At 40.5% G+C, this 19,648-nt stretch overlaps 1 protein-coding gene across 4 annotated transcripts in view; it reads right to left on the reverse strand.

The window, feature by feature from the left end:
* ZBTB44 (zinc finger and BTB domain containing 44) overlaps positions 1-18,752 on the reverse strand; it is a 58,088-nt gene extending 39,336 nt beyond the window's left edge. For 2 of the 4 annotated variants that reach the window (XM_040255877.1, XM_040255880.1), the window contains exon 1: positions 18,414-18,750. The gene's annotated coding sequence lies outside the window, so the exon portion shown is untranslated. Of the gene's footprint in view, positions 1-18,413 lie in introns of all 4 variants that reach the window. The other 2 variants (XM_040255879.1, XM_040255878.1) reach the window with 2 other exon arrangements.
* Positions 18,753-19,648: the final 896 nt, after the last annotated feature.

Here is a 19,648-nt window from a genome sequence, read left to right on the forward strand (position 1 = left end):
TCCTTGTCCATCACCAACTTCTGGAGTTCACTCAGATTCACGTCCATCAAGTCAGTGATGCCATCCAGCCATCTCATCCTCTGTCGTCCCCTTCTCCTCCTGCCCTCAATCCCTCCCAGCATCAGAGTCTTTTCCAATGAGTGAACTCTTCGCATAAGGTGGACAAAGTACTGGAGTTTCAGTTTTAGCATCATGTCCAACTCTTTGTGACCGCATGGATTGTATGCAGCCCATCAGGCTCCTCTGTATGATCAGCAAGAATGCTAGACAATTCTATCTGGATATGTCTGCTATCTTTCAAATTCACTGCCTGAAACTGAACTCCAAATTCTTCTCAACTGACACTCCACTATAGGATTTCTAACTGCTAATGACAGATGCTTTTAATTAACCATTCACCCAGAGCTTAAAATCTAGTACTTATTTTTGATTCACCATCTCCTCTAAAAATCTGTAAATTTTTCCTTTGCTACTCTCCCCTTCATAGGCAAATTCAGAAAAATTATAAGTGTTTTTAAATGCCTTAACATTTAATAAATCAAGAGATGGTTAGAAATTTTTAGACAAGAACCTAATAAAAGGCTCAACAAGGTGAATGGGCTGCTTCTCTGAGCCAGGCCAGAGACATGGTTTGTGTATTCAAATTTGCACATCAAAGAGTAGTAAAATCCATTTGTCACATAAGATAATCATAAGTTCCAACTGCAACATAGACGTAATAGGTCTATTTAGGTAAAAGATAACCAAGAAAACATTAAAATGTTTATCTGGCTAAAAGGAACAGAGCTTGCTTCAGAGCTTCAGGGGTTAGGGTGATTTAAAAAAAAAAAAAAAAGGCACACAAAAATGCAGTTAGGTGTTTTCATCTCTGGACTTAAGGCTTAGAATTGTGGCGGGTCACCTCGGAACCATAACGAGAGTTAACTTCAGGATGGCAAAGCAAAAAGTTGAGAACTGAGGCTCTTGATGATGTCACTGAATTGCAGAGTAACTAACTCTGAAGCTGCCTTACTCTAGAATTTGTTTTGTTTTGAAATAGTGTTTTAACTCATTCCATTAAAAGTTTTCTGATCCACAAAATAAATATCCACACAGAGACCTCCCATAGGTACTTCAACAGGTCCAAAAGAATTAATCATCACTTCTCCAAATGTACTCTTTATTTTCAAATTCTCTGGCCCAAGATAAAGATAGCATCATTCCAAAAAGCAAAAAACCTGGGCGTCATCTTTGACTTCTACAGTAGTCTTAAAAAAAAAATCACTCCCTCAGATATATCCATGTCTTAATCCCTGGAATTTGCAAACAGTTTTTATGGAGGACTTTGCAGGTGGGATGAAGTATCCCAACATAGGGAGACATCTCTGGATATCCAAGTGGCCCCTAGGTACAATCTTTAGCATCTTTCTAAGAGAGAAGTTAGAAGATATGACACCGATATCAGAGAAGGTGATGGGGAAGACAGGCATAAATTGGAGTGATGAGGTTGCAAGTCATAGAATGCATACAGCCACCAGAAATTACAAGAGCCAAGGAATGGATTTCCCACCTTGACCAGAGTCTTTGGAGAAAGACGGTACCTGCCAACATCTTGATTTCAATCCAATGATACCAATTATGAATTTCTAGACTCCAGAATTGTGAAAGGATGAGTTTGCTGTTTAAAGCCATCCAGGTTGTGATAATTTATTACAAGAGCCACAGGAAACTAATACAACTTCTGTTCTTCACTTTTCCTCCAAACACAGACTTGGTCACTAAGACTTGTATCAAATCAGTCCTTTCTGTTTTGGCCACTGCCCTGGGCTACTTAACATCCTGATTGTTCTCCCTGTCTTTAGTCTCAGGATGTTGAGTTAATCCTTCACCACTGTTCACATTGTTTAAAATCCAATCATTTTAGTCCAGCAATTACCTCATGCTTTAACTATCACCCAGAACAACTCTTAACAGCACTGAATTCTTCTCAGCACTTGCCTTTTTATCGTTTGATATCAACTGATTTCAATATATAAAATACTTGAGATAAGGCAGACTTTTATTAGTTTATTTTTAATTGAAAGATAACTGCTTTACAATAATGTGTTGGTTTCAGCCATACGCCAACATGAATCAGTCATAGGTATACACATGTCCTCTCCCTCTTGAACCTCCCACTTCCCTCCCACCCCTTTAGGCTGTCACAGAGCACCAGGTTTGAGATCCCTGCATCGTACGGCAAATTCTCACTAGCTATCTGTTTTACATATGGTAAAGTTTATGTTTCAACGCTATTCTTTCAAATCACCCTACCCTCTCTTTCTGCCACTGTGTCTATAAGTCTGTTTTCTATGTTGGCATCTCCACTGCTGCCCTGCAAATAGGTTCATCAGTACCACCTTTCCATATGTATGTTAATATGTGATATTTTTCTCTTTCTGACTTACTTTACTCTGTGTAATAGGTTCTAGGTTCATCCAACTCATAAGAACTGACTCAAATGCAATCCTTTTTATGGCTGAGTAATATTCCATTGTACATATGTACCACAGCTTTTTTATCCATTCATCTGCTGATGGACATCTAGGTTGCTTCCATTTCCTAGCTATTGTAAATAGTGCTGCAATGAACAGCGAGGTATGTGTGTCTTTTTCGATTATGATTTCCTCAGTGTATATGCTCAGAAGTGCGACTGTTGGGTCATATTCCTAGTTTCTTAAGGAATCTCCATACTGTTTTTCATAGTGGTTGTATCAATTTACATTCCTACCAATAGTGCAAGAGGATTCCCACCCTCTCCAGCATTTATTGTTGTAGACTTTTCGATGATGGCCATTCTGACTGGTGTAAGGTGATACCATGGTAGCTTTGATTTGCATTTCTCTAATAATGAGTGATGTTAAGCATCTTTTCATGTGTTTATTAGCTTTGTCTAAGTCTTCTTTGGAGAAATGTCTGTTTAGGTATTCTAAGGTGGACTATTATTTCACCATTCATTATATTGGTGAGGAAATAGAAGCTCAGAGAATTAACAACTTATCCAAGGTCATAAGGCTAGTAAACAGCAATTGACAACCTGATGCTACTATTTCTCACTAATACTTCAAATTCTCTCCGTTCTGCTATTGTTTTAGATGTTCTTCTTTGCTCCAAACTGATTTTTGAACCATTTTCTGAACATACTACACATTATCTCCACTTTCCATCTCTGGTCTCATTTTGTAATTCCCTTATTGTTCTCATCAAGTCAAATACTACTCTACTATGTTCTTTCTTCTACTCTGGATATCAGCAATACCTGCCACTTGCATGCCATTTTTCAGATTACACTGTGTTTTAAAATATATTTTATTTGGATCTTAAAAAAATCTGATGAAGGACTTCCCTGATAGTCCAGTGGCTAAGACTCCAAGCTCCCAATGCAGGGGCATGGGTTTGGTCCCTGGTCAGAGAACTGATGCTACATGCCAAAGCTAAGGATTTGCATGTTGCAAATAAAAGATCCCACATGCTGCAACTAAGACCTGGCGCAGCTAAATACAAAAATTAGACAATCTTCTGAAGTAGATGAGGAAATTCTTCAAAGACCAAGGAAAACAAAGATCAGAGAAAATATGTGGCCTAACAGGGCCTAAAAATCAGACACTCTGACTTAATCCTCTCATTTTACTATTAAACTATGCTGCCTTTCCTCCCCTGAACTCCTGTACCATTTTCTGTCTTGACCAATGATCTGGCATATGACACCATACCAATTTAGGTTTACCAGATGTATGTCCTATCTTTCCAAGAATAATTCCAGTATATATTTGGAATCAATGATACCCATGCTCTTTAAAAATCATTTTATAAATGTTTGCAGTATAAGTGATGTAAAACCAAACATATTTAAAGTGTACAATTGAAGAAAGTAGGGAAAACCACTAGACCATTCAGGTATGACCTAAATCAAATCCCTTATGATTATCCAGTGGAATTGAGAAATAGATTTAAGGGCCTAGATCTGATAGATAGAGTGCCTGATGAACTATGGAATGAGGTTCGTGACACTGTACAGGAGACAGGGATCGAAACCATCCTCATGGAAAAGAAATGCAAAAATGCAAAATGGCTGTCTGGGGAGGCCTTACAAATAGCTGTGAAAAGAAGAGAAGCGAAAAGCAAAGGAGAAAAGGAAAGATATAAGCATCTGAATGCAGAGTTCCAAAGAATAGCAAGGAGAGATAAGAAAGCCTTCCTCAGTGATCAATGCAAAGAAATAGAGGAAAACAACAGAATGGGAAAGACTAGAGATCTCTTCAAGAAAATTAGAGATACCAAGGGAACATTTCATGCAAAGATGGGCTCGATAAAGCACAGAAATGGTATGGACCTAACAGAAGCAGAAGATATGAAGAAGAGGTGACAAGAACACACAGAAGAACTGTACAAAAAAGATCTTCACGACCCAGATAATCACGATGGTGTGATCACTCACCTAGAGCCAGACAACCTCGAATGTGAAGTCAAGTGGGCCTTAGAAAGCATCACTACGAACAAAGCTAGTGGAGGTGATGGAATTCCAGTTGAGCTATTTCAAATCCTGAAAGATGAAGCTGTGAAAGTGCTGCACTCAATATGCCAGCAAATTTGGAAAACTCAGCAGTGGCCACAGGACTGGAAAAGGTCCGTTTTCATTCCAATTCCAAAGAAAGGCAATGCCAAACAATGCTCAAACTACCGCACAATTGCACTCATCTCACACGCTAGTAATGTTCAAAATTCTCCAAGCCAGGCTTCAGCAATACGTGAACCGTGAACTTCCAGATGTTCAAGCTGGTTTTAGAAAAGGCAGAGGAACCAGAGATCAAATTGCCAACATCTGCTGGATCACGGAAAAAACAAGAGAGTTCCAGAAAAACATCTATTTCTGCTTTATTGACTATGCCCAAGCCTTTGACTGTGTGGATCACAATAAACTGTGGAAAATTCTGAAAGAGATGGGAATACCAAACCACCTGACTTGCCTCTTGAGAAACCTGTATGCAGGTCAGGAAGCAACAGTTAGAACTGGACATGGAACAACAGACTGGTTCCAAATAGGAAAAGGAGTACGTTAAGGCTGTATATTGACACCCTGCTTATTTAACTTCTATGCAGAGTACATCATGAGAAACGCTGGGGTGGAAGAAGCACAAGCTGGAATCAAGATTGCCAGGAGAAATATGAATAACCTCAGATATGCAGATGACACCACCCTTATGGCAGAAAGTGAAGAGGAACTAAAAAGCCTCTTGATGAAAGTGAGAGTAAAAAAGTTGGCTTAAGGAAGCTCAACATTCAGAAAACGAAGATCATGGCATCTAGTCCCATCACTTCATGGGAAATAGATGGGGAACAGTGGAAATAGTATCAGACTTTATCTTTTTGGGCTCCAAAATCACTGCAGATGGTGACTGCAGCCATGAAATTGACACTTACTCCTTGGAAGAAAAGTTATGACCAACCTAGATAGCATATTGAAAAGCAGAAACATTACTTTGCCAACAAAGGTCCATCTAGTCAAGGCTATGGTTTTTCCAATGGTCATGTATGGATGCGAGAGTTGGACTGTGGAGAAAGCTGAGTGCCGAAGAATTGATGCTTTTGAACTGTGGTGTTGGAGAAGACTCTTGAGAGTCCCTTGGACTGCAAGGAGATCCAACCAGTCTATTCTAAAGGAGATCAGCCCTGGGTGTTCTTTGGAAGGAATGATGCTAAAGCTGAAACTCCAGTACTTTGGCCACCTCATGCGAAGAGCTGACTCATTGGAAAAGACTCTGATGCTGGGAGGGATTGGGGGCAGGAGGAGAAGGGGAAGACAGAGGATGAGATGGCTGGATGGCATCACCAACTCGATGGACGTGAGTTTGAATGAACTCCGCGAGATGGTGATGGACAGGGAGGCCTGGCATGCTGCGATTCATGGGGTCGCAAAGAGTTGGACCCGACTGAGCCACTGAACTGAACTGAACTGAACTGAACTGTTAGAGGAAGCACACTGACTGAAACCGCCCACTCTGGCCAGGCGCCAGAGTTAACCATTTATGTGAGTTATTTTATGACAAGAGGTCCTAGTCCCAGTAAGGAACATGGCACTAATAAGTCACCACAAACTGGAAGAGTTCAGGAAAGGTCAAAGGAAACACCATGTGTCTAATCACCTCCAAGGATAATTCTCAGTGGCATCCATCTTGGCTGAGCAATGGATACACCATCAGGAAGAATCCTGAGTCAGAACGAACCCTACTGTTCTCCGCCTGAGTGCCTCTTCCCAGTAAATCTCTTGCTTTGTCAGTACGTGTGTCTCCTCGGACAATTCATTTCAAGTGTTAAGACAAGAGCCTACTCTTGGGCCCTGGAAGGGGCCCTGCAATACAATCAGGTCAGTTTTCACACAGATATCATCAGGATATCAAGATAAGGAACACTTCCATGACTCCTATAATTTTCTTTGTGCCTCTTCACAATCTCCCCCACCAGTCTCTCACCTCCACTGCTAATTTGCTTTTCATTTTAGTTGCATTTTTTAGAATTTTAATATATATAGAATCACCTGCCTTCTTTCACTGGATATAATTATTTTGAGATTCATCTATGTTGTTAGGCTCCAGAATTTTTGTTACTTTTTGTTTTCTGCTGAATACTATTCCATTGTGTGCAATTACCACAGTCTGGTTGTCACCTAACAGAACAAACTCTGAGTTGTTCCCAGTTTGAGACTATTACAAATAAAGTTGCTATGACTATTTGTGCAGTCTTCATGTAAACATACCAGCAGTTTCTTAATCATTTCTGTCTACACCATTAACATGTGCTACACTCTTATCAGTAACATTGTGTATTATAGTGTAGTGGTTCTCAACTGGGCATTTCTTTATGGCCACAAAAAGATCATTGCTCTTTTAATTAGCATTTTATGTATCACAGGTAGTACAGATCCATATGCTACTTGCGGGAAAACATTGAGCCTGTGTATATTCTATAACTTCCTAACACAGACAGGGGGGGCATTTTAAAAAAAAGTTGAATAAATGTGATTTATGGTGCTTACTTTTGGAATAAGCACATTCTTTTATGTTCATTTATATTATTAATAAAAGTACAATTATAAATGACAGCAAAATAAAGCTTCAGACAAAATACCTAAAATATATACTTTAAGGAGTTTAACATACAAATATTTTAAAGTATAAAATTATAATTTTATATAAAATTAAAATACAAATATTTTATAGAAAACTTGTCAATATACATGGTTTAAGCAAGGATGGAAGAAAAAAGTTCATGCTCAGAAGACACTTGCTCAGAATTACACAGAAATCTGAGTCAAGCAGTGAAAATTACAAGTCACCAACTTCCTTCTCCAGAAAGTTATTGTTAAAACGTTTTTCACTATCATTTCCTTTAGAATCAAGTGTTTTGGACAAATGCTACAGTGCCTCATACTTTAAATTTTGTTCTAAGAAAAACTGTCACTATGTTGTCAATCTAATCAAAAACAAATATCTGTATTTTTCCATGAGAGGAATCATACCTTTTTTTTTCTGAATGGAGTACTAAACTTTTTCATATGAGTACTCATATTTGAGAGCATGAACACTAATAAAATGCATGTGATCTTTATCTGACAACAGTTTAACCCTCAAAGGTCTTCCTTAAGTCTTTATTGATTTTTTACAAATAATTCCAAATGAATTACTGTATCTGAGTTATAAAAAAAGGTCATTTTAACTTTTTATAACTAGCCACTTTTTAATCAAGTAAAAATTTTAATTATTTTACTACATGAGTAAGAATGAGATTTGCCTGGAGTTAAAGCAATAAATCAATAAAACCAGTAACATTAAATTATTAGAATCTCCTCTCATTGCTGGTAACCAGAATTATGCTTATTATTAATTTCTATATCCAGGGAAAATACATTAATATACACTGAGTAACTCCTACCAAGTGTCTTTATCTCACTGTGGTCACAATTTTCAGGAAAGAATTTTTAAGATCCAGTTAAAAGGAGGAAATAGAAAGTTAAATTAACTTGTCCACATTCCTATAAGTAATAAAACCAGGATTTGAAGAAAGATCTGACTAAAAAACACAGATTCAGTCCCTTCTCCCCAACTTACAAGTTGCCATTTACAAGAATTCAACCACAGTACTTAAGGAATACCAGCCATTAACATCAAATCATTTTTACTAAAAAGAAAGCCTGAAGAAAGGGTATATCTTATTCAGTCTCTTGGATCCTTACATAAGCAAGTCAAATTTAAGTCACTTTTATAGTCAATTAGCATTTAAAGAGCTCTGTATTTCCCTAAGGAGTTTTTAAGTGTTCATACCAAGTCCTACTCTGTATGCTTTAAAATATGTACACAAGTATAGTGACTTTACCTAAAACACTTTTGCACTGCTGTCTTATGAAGCGTATCCCCTAAAAGATATGTTGAAATCCTAATCCCCAGTACCTGAGTATGTTACCTTATTTGGAAACAGGCTTTTTACAAAAGTAATCAAACTAAACTGAGGTAGTTAGGATGTACTTATATAAAGTAAAATTCAAAGACAGAGGCCATGTTAAGACTGAAATTATGCTGCCACAAGCAAAAGCAAGGAGAGAGGCCAAGAAGAGCTCCTTCCCTTGTAAGTTCCTTCCCTTAAGAGGAACCAACCCTGCCAACACCAAGATTTCAGACTTCTAACCTCCAGAGCTGAGACAAAATTTTCTCTTTAAGCCATCCGGGTTGTAGTTCTTTTGCTAGAGCAGCAGGAGCAGACAAATATGTGTCTGTTTTTCGAAATACTGTAAAACATAACTACATTAAATTTTAATGGACTAACAGACATTTCAACTAAAAGGAAGAGAGACTAGGCTTCCCTGACAGCTCAGTTGGTAAAGAATCTGCCTGCAATGCAGGAGACCTGGGTTCAGTTCCTGGGTTGGGAAGATCCTCTGGAGAAGGGATAGGATACCCACTCCAGTATTCTGGTCTGGAGAATTCCATGGACTGTATAGTCCAAGGGGTCGCAAAGACTCGGACATGCCTGAGCAACTTTCACTATCACTATCATAGGATTGAAAAAGCAAGCCCAACTACATGCACTTTATAAGAAATCCACTTTAAATAAAAAACCAAAGAGGTATGTTAGAAGATATACCATGCAAACTGTAAGTTCTGGAAGGCAAGAATTGGCTATCCCTAATATGAGACAAAGTATACTTCATGACAAAAAGTGTTACCAGTGACACAAAATCATTGGTACATATTTCACATGCAACAAGGTATGTTCACCAATTGGACCATAAAACAAATCTTAATAAATTTTAAAAGAATGAATGCACCCAGAGTGTGTTCTCTAATCACAAATTAAAAAATTAGAAATCAATGAGCTATCAAGAAAACTCCAGGTATTTTAAATAATACACTTCTAAATAACCCATAGTAATGAAGGAATCAACAAAGGAAATTAGAAAGCTTTGTCTTTTTTTTCTTTTTTTTTTGCCACAGAGCATGTGGGATCTTAAGTTTCCCAACCAAGGACCAAACCCATGGCCCTTGCCTTGGAAGCACAGAGTCTTAACCACTGGATCTGACAGGGAAATCCCTGAAAAGTATTTCTAACTGAGTAATATTGAAAATACAACATTATCAACATTTATAGAATGCAGCTAAAGTAGTGCTTAGAGTAAAATTTATAGCTTTAAATGTATATAAAGAGAAGACGGTCTACAAATCAGTGACCTATCGCCACACACTGCCATCTCACGTTCATTAACATGACTACTATAAAAGACGAAATAACAGAAGGTAAGTGTTGCCAAGGATGTGGATAAAGAGCCCTAGTGTACTGTTGGTGGGAATGTAAGTATAGACACTATGTAAAATACTACGGCTGTTACTCAAAGAAATTAAACACAGAATTACCATATGATACAGCAAGTCTACTTCTGGGTATATACTCCAAGGAACTGAAAGCAGAGACATGAACATATACTTGTAACATGAATGTTCATAGGGGCATTATTCACTATAGCCCATATCTGTCAACAGATAAATGGATAAACAAACTGTGGTATATATATATACAATGGAATATTATTTAGCCTTAAAAAGGGATAAAATTCTGATATATGCTATGATATGGATGAACCTTGAGGATATTACGCTAAGTGAAACAACCCAGTTTAAACAAATACAGTAATACATACCATCCACTCACATTCACAAGTCTTCTTTCAGCAAAATGAGCAAAAGAGATTTGGATTCAGGTACCAAGACACTCATTCACATACACACACATACCCTCAAGATAAAAGCAACTGCAAAAGACCCACTTTGACAAAATAGTCAATCTATTAGGGGCCTTTGCCTTCCAGATCTCAGGGAGTATTGACTGATACATTTTCTTTCATTTACAAAGCATAGCTAAAGATCTCTTAAGTTTTGCAAATAACCCCAGGGGACTGTAAGATGAAATAAAAACTATGATCATCTACACTTAATTATTCACAGCTGGTGTCACCAATTAACAAGCAAACAGCAATTCAAATTGTTCTCTCAGTGTCACAGTTCCCTAGCACCCAAAAGGGGAGAATCCTAACCAATGCCCCATTGGAGATAAAGCTGAATGAATGACCAAGGATAGTTCAAAAGGGAAAATCCTAACCTGTGGTTTCGCTGCACCACAGGCGAAACCTAAGCAATAAGAAAGTTGGTACTGTCATATCCAAGACCTGTTAACTGGCCAATGCAGGTACTAACACACATACAAACAACAAACACATTGCCCCACAAAGAAATAATCAGACAAAGTGCAGCCCAGAAAAAAGGGACCATATATAGATTATCCCAAAGTCACATACACAAAAACATAAATAACAACAAAGCTATGGTAACACAGAAAATCAGAAGAGGTGTAGTCAAAAATTCCACTTCCACTCCCAAACGGAGGCCTTCAAACAAACTGGCAAGCCTAGCTCTGGAAAAGCAAATTAACCGGTTCCTAAATCAGGCAGTCTCACAACAATTCCTCTCTTCAACAGGGTACACCAATCAAATGCAAGACAAATTGACTTGAGAGAAAGCCCAAATTGAGGCCAGCTGTATACACCAGAGTGACTTATCCTCAAGTGGCTCACTTCCCGCCTAGGAAGCACTCCAAATGTGAAACAGGAGGGAAGGTGGCAGGGCACAGCCTTTAAAAGAACGACATAGCCCTAGGACATGACATAAAGCAAGTAGGTCCAAGGTGACAGACAAGTCTACTTCCTCTAGACACTAAGCCTCACTCACTGTTACAATCGGCACGCTAAATGAAACATCCACAGGCACCAAGATAGTTCCAAGTGTGTGTGTGTGTGTTAGTTGCTCAGTTGTGTCCAACTATTTGCGACCCCACGGACTGTAGTCTGCCAGGCTCCTCTGTTCATGGGATTTTCCAGGCAAGAATACTGGAGTGGGTTGCCACGCCCTTCCCCAGGGGATCTTCCTGACCCAGGGATCGAACCTAGGTCTCTGGCACTGCAGTCAGTTTCTTTACCATTTGAGCTACTTGGGAAGCCCCCAAGATAGTTCCAAGGCTGACTGTAAAGCCCAAAAAGTGGGCAGTGGCCCAGTTCTTGGAACTCTCTGCCCCTTTTCCAAAATAATTGGAATAACCCTCCCACTCATTAGCCTAATGAAATTATCCAGCCTCCAAAACTAAACATGCCACATTTAATAGAGGACAGTTCCGAATAGGGGCTAACCTGGTAGCTCAGTAGTAAGAATCCACCTGCCAGTGCAGGAGACACAGGTTCAATCCCTGATCCAGGAAGATACCCTGGAGAATGAAATGGCAACCCACTTCAGTATTCTTGCCTGAAAAATCACCATGGAAAGAAGAGGCTGGTGTGCTATATAGCCCATGGAGCTGCAAAGGCTCTGGACACAACTCAGCAACTGAAAAACACCAAAGTTCTGAACAGGCTTGCTTGCTAACAGTAGGTGATAATCCACTTAGGTTAAGATGTGAATTAAGGGAAAATCATTTTTAAAAAGAATTACATTGTTTCAGAAGCCAGAGGCTAGTAGTTCCACAAAATCTTGATTCCAAAGATTCAAACTCTTGGTTATATGTAACCCTAAGTTGTTTGTAAGCTGAATGCATCAAAAACTGTTAAAACCAAGTAAATAACGAATCATGTCAACATTAAAAAAAAAAAAAACCAACCTACATACACCATTTAATACCTATAGAAGGATTAACAGTATAGAATATTGAAACTGGGGTATCAAACGTTTATAATTTAAAGGTTTTTTTTTCTAAGCTATACAATTACTAAAATGGAAGAATATTCAATATGGAGACAGAAATGATGTTCTCCTAGAAAACCGAGACGTTAGTTTAAGTTTCATTCATCAATTTGCACTCTTATAAGACAGAATTCAGAGAAGGAAATGGCAACCCACTCCAGTGTTCTTGCCTAGAGAATCCTGTGGACAGAGGAGCATGGTGGGCTGCTGTCCATAGGGTCGAAGAGTCGGACACGACTGAAGCAACTTAGCACGCACCATGGGAGAAGGAAATGGCAGCCCACTCCAGTAGTCTTGCCTGGAGAATCCCAGGGACAGGGGAGCCTGGGGGGCTGCCGTATATGGGGTCGCACAGAGTCGGACACGACTGAAGTGAATTAGCAGCAGCAGCAGCAAGAAAGAATTATCAATGTGAAGGATCACAATGATGTAAGTCAGTGATTTACTCCAGAATCAGTTATGTAAAAATGTGCTGGCTGAAGTCACCTTTGGCACTAATAATAATGTTAGTGAAGAAAGTGCCCATCAAGCAGGAGTGCAATATAAATTTAATGCATCTTTATCTTTTTAAAGGCACATGTACAATCACTATTTTTAGATGCCGTGACTAAAAATCCAGAGATTTCCAGCTCATTATGGAGTGAAGTATTTCTGATATAAAGAACAAAGGAAAAAACGAAAGTGGCTTTCAGTTTAATAGGAGATACATTTCAAGAAATCAGTCAAGATACAGGAAGAACTGTTTCAATCATGAATGTGGTGGTTGCATTAAGACATCCCATTATAGCACATATAAAGATATGCTCACTTGTAGTCTACAAAATGCCAGGAAACCACGGTGGGGTGGGGGGGAATATATGTATTTCTATATACACGCACACACATATTCAATATGAAATCTCTTTACAATAATCTCTGATGCTTCACCATTTTCAGTAACAAGAGAATTCTATCCTTTACAAGGCTAGAAAATAGACTTCCTCAAAGTTTAAAACCTCCAACATTTTATTATGGAAAATTTCAGATGCAATCTTCAGTGCTGCTGTAGGACTAATGTCAGTCATGTATTTCTTGTGATTCATGCTGAATGAAAATATATCCAATTTTATGACACATATTTAATTGTGAGAGGCAGTAATGTGTTAAGTGCAACACTGAAGACGGACTTTAGTTTGACACCTGGATATCACTTTACTTGTTTGCAAAGATACAAGTGGCAATAACAAAGGGTTAAAGTGGGATCTGAATGAGATGATGTATGAAATATTTAGCACAGTGATACCTTTTCAAAAGGCTCAACAAATGCTGGCAATTCTCATAACTGTATTAGCCCACTCAGTCTACCAAAACAGTTTACAGCTGCTATGTGAGACTATAGACCTATGCTACTGTTTGTGGCACTTTTTCATCACTTTATGTTTCCTAATAATCTTCAGCAGTATATTTTACCAAGATTAAAGACAGGATGAAGGCAAATGGCCCAGTGCATATGCATTGCTCATTTTCCCACTCCATTCCCTGAGGAAAGAAATGTTTGCTCTGTTAACAAAAGCAGTAGTGGTGTACAGAGGGAACACACCGTGGCTCATCTTTTCCTGGGTGACAGGCAGCTGATAAACTGTGTAATTGTATTCTCACTTCAGACCGTCATTGACTGCTCCTTCTTAAATCCTCATTTGAAGGCATAATTATAGATTCTATTACATTTTGCCCAATCAAAAAAAAGTGCTATCTTCACTGATCACACATCCAAATACCTTTTATATCTGCAGATAGCATATGTACGTCAGTTCTGTTGTGTTACATGTAAGTAGATGGATTTATAAAACTGTATCAACTGCCTGCCTCTTTGAAGACATGATTTTCAGAATTCCCTGGTGGCCTAGTGATTAGGATTCCAGGCTTTTGCTGCCAGGGCCCAGGTTCAATACCTGGTTGGGGAACTAAGATCCCACAGGCCACGAGGCCAAAAGAAAAAAGAATTGACTCATCAATAAAGAGATTTTTCAAAGTAAAGCTTGCAAAAATAAGCCTGAAATCTGCTTCTCTGCTCACCTCTAAAGATTAGTCTAGTTCTTTCTCTTTGCCAGAGAAACTGGAATCTAATTGCAAAACATAAATGTACTCCAATACCACTTCACGTTAAGTAACACACTCTGTCCACTGTTAATCCTCCTACAGTGAAGATATACGAGTCTATTAGATATTAAAAGGTATGACAGTTAAATAACACTTCATTTTAAAACTAACTCAGGTAAGGCTTCTTTAAGAATACTTTTAAAATGTATTTAAAAGTACTTCTGAACCTTGTATATAGTTTACATGGCCTTCCCTGGTAGCTCAGCTGGCAAAGAATCTGCCTGCAATGCAGGAGACCCCTGTTTAATAACTGGGTCGGGAAGATCCCCTGGAGAAGGGATAGGCTACCCACTCCAGTATTCTTGGCTAGAAAATCCCCACAGACAAGTCCCCCGGCAGGCTATAGTCCATGGGGTCACAAAGAGTCAGACATGACTGAGCGACTAAGCACATATAGTTTATATACTCAAAAATAAAATTTAAAACGGGAATCCTTCAATACTGTTGCTGGGAAGGTAAACTAGTGCAGCCACTATGGAGAACAGTATGGAGGTTCCTTAAAAAACTAAAAACAGAGTTACCAAATGATCCTGCAATCCTACTCCTGGGCATACTCCTGTATACTCCTAATACTCCTGTATTCAATGTAACACTATTTACAACAGCCAACACAAGGAAGCAACCTAAATGACCATCGACAGGTAAATGGATAAAGAAGATGTTGTATGTGCACATGTGCACACACAATGGAATATTACTCAGCCATGAAAATGAATGAAATAATGCCATGAACCTAGGGAAGTAAGACAGAGAAAAACAAAATATCATATATCACTTACATGTGGAATCTAAAAAAAGTGATATAAATGAACTTATTTACAAAACAGAAAACAGACTCACAACAAACAAACAAAACTTATAGCTACCAAAGTGGGGAGGAAATTAGGGGTTTAGTATTAACAGATACACACTACTAGATATAAAATAAACAAGGACCTACTGTATGGTACAGGAAACTATATTCAATATCTTGTAATAACCTATAAAGGAAAAGAATTTGAAAAAGAATATATATATATGTGAATCACTTTGCTGTGTACCTAAAACTAACAAGTTTCAAATCAACTATACTGCAATAAAAAGTTGTTTCTTTTGGAAAATTAAAAAAAAAGAAAACCATAAAATAAAAAATGGAACCAATGAACCATATCAAATTGGCAGGATAACCAGAGAAAGTATTTCAAGTGACTTCTGAACACAGTAAGTACTCTGATTACACAGCCTTCATGCAATATATTCTAACGACAAGAATAAATGCAAAGAAATCTTAAAACTTTACTCAGAAGTTTACTGCTAGTAGTGATATTGGTAAAATACTGAAATAATTTTAAGTACATATAGTAGGATACAGCAAGAATGTTCATTTTATTAGGAACTAAGATTTTCGTTTAAGATGAGAGACAAAGAAAAGAAAAACCTGCTATGTTAAATCTGAATTGGATATATCCCTATGAATTTGCTTAAACAAACAAGCAAAACACCATTTGTTGTTCTCCCTTCTCAAAGGGCCTAGATGCAGTGACACTCCAGCAGCATGAATATGCCAGTCAGACCCTGGTTTCTATACACCATTTGTCACTAAAGAGAGTCAAGACTTCTTGGATGAAAAGCCCATTCCAGATCTGGAACAAGGAAAGTAACAAGGTAAGCCTGGAATATTCTGCACCAGAGAGTGTTCCAAGACTAATGGTGAGCAGGAGCATTAAAAAGACACAGGAACCAACTTGAAAGGGTTTTACTGTCCAAATTTGGGACAGTTTGATCATCAAAAAGAAAAACGACTGTAATGGTTATATTTAAAAAAAAAAAAAAAATCAAAACTCATCAGTCCATAGTATTCCCCAAAAGAAGAAGAAAAAAAATCTAATTTGCCACCATTATGCAATGCACGTAGTGGGGGTGACTAACTCCCCAACTCTTTACCCTGAATATTGGTAACTAAAGGGAGGACATTAACGTTTTTAGGAGAAAGTTCAGTTCACTCCTAGTTAATGAAAGAAATCTTGACAGAAAATCTCCAATAAAATAACTGATTGAAGCAACAGTCATCGATGGGTGCTATCACAGAGCAAAAGGTACCCAGAAACAGGTTGTTTGCTTGGGGTCAAGATATTACCCCAAGATCATATACAAATCACAAACAGGCAAACCAAACTGTTATAGTAAATCTGGTTGTCACCACTTTAAGCAAGTGGTCACATTTAGTATCTTTAATAGTGTAGCATGATGTAACATAAAAGTACATAGGTATATAGCATCATCTATGAAATATTCTTGCCAAATAAAAAGTTTTCCTTAAACTAATCTAGCTTTTCTTTAGACCTAACTTCCAGTAACAGGAAAATTAGGAGGACAGAGGATTACATTAAATGACACCATTAGGAAATGGACAAGTCCCAAAAGTGGGAGCATTCTTATAAAGCAAGTGGTTTGGTTCACTGGCAGAATGAAAGGAGATGGGTACTGGTCTAAAAAAACAAAAGGATCCAAGGCATAATTAACAAAGTGTGAACCTTAACTGAATACAGCTGGGGGGGTGGGGTGGGGGTTGATTTCCCAAAGAGACCCCAGATATTTGCATATGGATTGCTAATTTAGAAAAGTGTTGATAATGATATTGGGGTCAGTATAACCGCAGGAGGAAATATTGGAGTGTCATGGTGTTTGCAATTTACTTTCAAGTGATTACACACAGAAAGGGGGGGACAACATGGCAGAAATGTCAATCACAGAACCTAGGTACTGGAATATTCCTTGAAATTTTTCCTCAATTTCAAAGAGACTGATTATTTTTCATAAATAAGTGTTAAAAAAAAAAAAAGGTGTACCTGTACTGAAGATACAGTAGAAAACACACCTACACTGAAAACATATCTGAGTATAAATCTCACCTTTATCACTAGTTGTGTGGCCTAAAGCAAGTTACTTAACATTACTTAAGTTCGTCTCACCTGTAAAACTCAAGTAATAATATCTAAGTCATTAGGTTGTTCTGCAAATCAGATCAGATATGGAGAAGGTTCTCATAATTAATTAATGCAAACACTGTAAAATACAAGACTATAACAAAACATTCCCTTCATTATTGCCACATTCTATGATTAGGAAACTACATCAGGTAAAATTAAATATCCATTGGCAGTCAAAGGGAAGTAATGGGAGCAACCGACTGTATAAGTGAAGATTTACACAGTATTTTTTTAAATGCAGTAATTCCAACTGAAACCCTCTAGACAAAAAAAATCTACCTATCCAAACTATTAGTAGCTCTCAAATTGTGAAGTCTACTTTTGGTATTAGCCTCTATCCGAATAAAACAGTAAGAAAATAATTGGAAGTTAGAATGTCTTCTTGACCAAAATCCATAATTCACTTACATGCCGAAAAACATTTAAGCCTTGGCCTTCATTTCTGTAATTAAGTTCCAATAAGGCAAATCATTATTAGGCTTTATTCTAAATTCTGGTTAAGCTTCAAACCTCTAACAAGCATGCAGTTTCCTTCCAACGTACTCATCATTTCACTCGCAGGTAACCCTTTTCTGGTTAGGCCAGCAGAAAACGACTAGAGGCAGACTGTGCCCCAGGTAGGGAAGAAAAAAGGTTTTCGTTTTTTAAATAAATGCCACCCTTTTCTTTCCAATACGAAAGAAAAAGAAGCGGGGGAGAGGGGGGAGCTGTGTGTCTCGGCTCGACCAGGTGAGACGCTAGCACCCCGCCTCCTCGGGGTCAGGGTGCTGAGCACACGCGCGCGCGGTCGAGGGGCGCCCTGGGAGATCGGGGCAATTTCTCCCAGACGGCGGGGCGCAGGGCCAATCTCCTCCCTGAAGGCTTAGACGCCTTTGAGGGGAACCTGCGGGGTGTCTCCCGGGGCGGATGGGGGTGACGAGACCTGGCGTTCCCTTCCGCCCAGCACCCAGATGGGGGGCCGCCCGAGGGCGCGGGCGGCGAGGAGGGGCCGGCCTTGCCCTCCCTTCCCGGTTACCTGCGGGCGGCGGTGCCGGAGGCCGGAGGCCTGCTGCTCCTCCTCCTCCTCCCCGCCAGGCTGAGGCGGCGAGGTGGCGGCGGCCCGGGGGGAGGGGGCGGAGCGCGCGGCCCGCTGCCTCTCTCCTCCCCCGGGAGGCGGAGGGGACCCTATCTCGGGCCGCCGCGCCTAGGCCCGTGGACAGCCTGAGGCAGGGGCATGGCAGCCCCCAAAGGCGGCAAGCCTGCGAGGTGCGAGAGTGCAAGGCGGAGGGAGGGAAGCGCTCCGGGGGCCTGAGGGGAGGAGCGAGGGGGCCCGGCGAGCCACGCGCGGGCGGCCGTTGGGGGCGGTTGGCCGAGGGCAGGCGGCGGTTTGGGGAGCGCGGCGACGGCTCGCGTTTTCCCGGCGGGGCGGGGTGGGGAAGGGGAAGGGGAGTGAGGGGGAGGGAGGGGGAGGTTGGGAGGGAGCCGCCGCCGCGCGCGTGCGGGCCGGCGCCGCCGCTGTTGCCGCTCGGCTCACTCCAGCCTGTTTGGGGGCACTTTGTTTGTGTCCCACAATGCTCTGCGCGGGCGGCCGGGCTGGGGAAGGGGAGGGCAAGTGGGCGGGGCGCGAGCGAGCTCGGGGGCGGGGCGCGAGCTCGGGGCGGGGGAGACGGGGGTACTGCGCAAGCGCAGAGGAGGCCGCTCCCGGTATCCGTTACTTCAACCGTGTGCGACTCAGTCTCCTGAGGCAGCCGGGTTCTGATACGGGCGGTGCATCTTCATAAGTGCCGAGTTACCTTTACCCGCCACCTGGCCAATTCGTCCTTCCTGTGCTCGTTCGCTTAGCCGGCTTCTCGCTCAACCTGACAAGCATTTCTGGGCAAGGTTCACAGCTATTGTTTTTTTTTTTTTTTTCCCCTTCTTTGAACTAAAACCGAAACAGACTCTGTTTTCTCGAGTGGTTTCTGTAGAGGCGCTGAGCCGGAACACCCCAGCCGCTTTCTCTCGGCGAGGGGGTAAGCTCGTAGTCAGCCCATTTCTCACACACGGAAACTGAGGCCTGCGGAGAGGCGGCCCCAGGCAGGTGAGGACGCCGAGCCCCGCCGGCTCCCGCTCCCGGCCGGGTTCCGGCTCCCTGTGGCCTCGGCGCATGGGGTTGTTCTAGAAAGTCCCTGGGCCGCCTGGCGGGACGTCCAGCTCTGAAATGGGTGGCGAGATCCACCTCGTTCCCCCAAACACGAGGGCACCTAGAGCCGCTCCCCATGTAGGCCTGTT

The sequence above is a fragment of the Oryx dammah genome, unplaced genomic scaffold (assembly GCF_014754425.2).
Source record: "Oryx dammah isolate SB20612 unplaced genomic scaffold, SCBI_Odam_1.1 HiC_scaffold_15, whole genome shotgun sequence".
NCBI lineage: Eukaryota > Metazoa > Chordata > Mammalia > Artiodactyla > Bovidae > Oryx > Oryx dammah.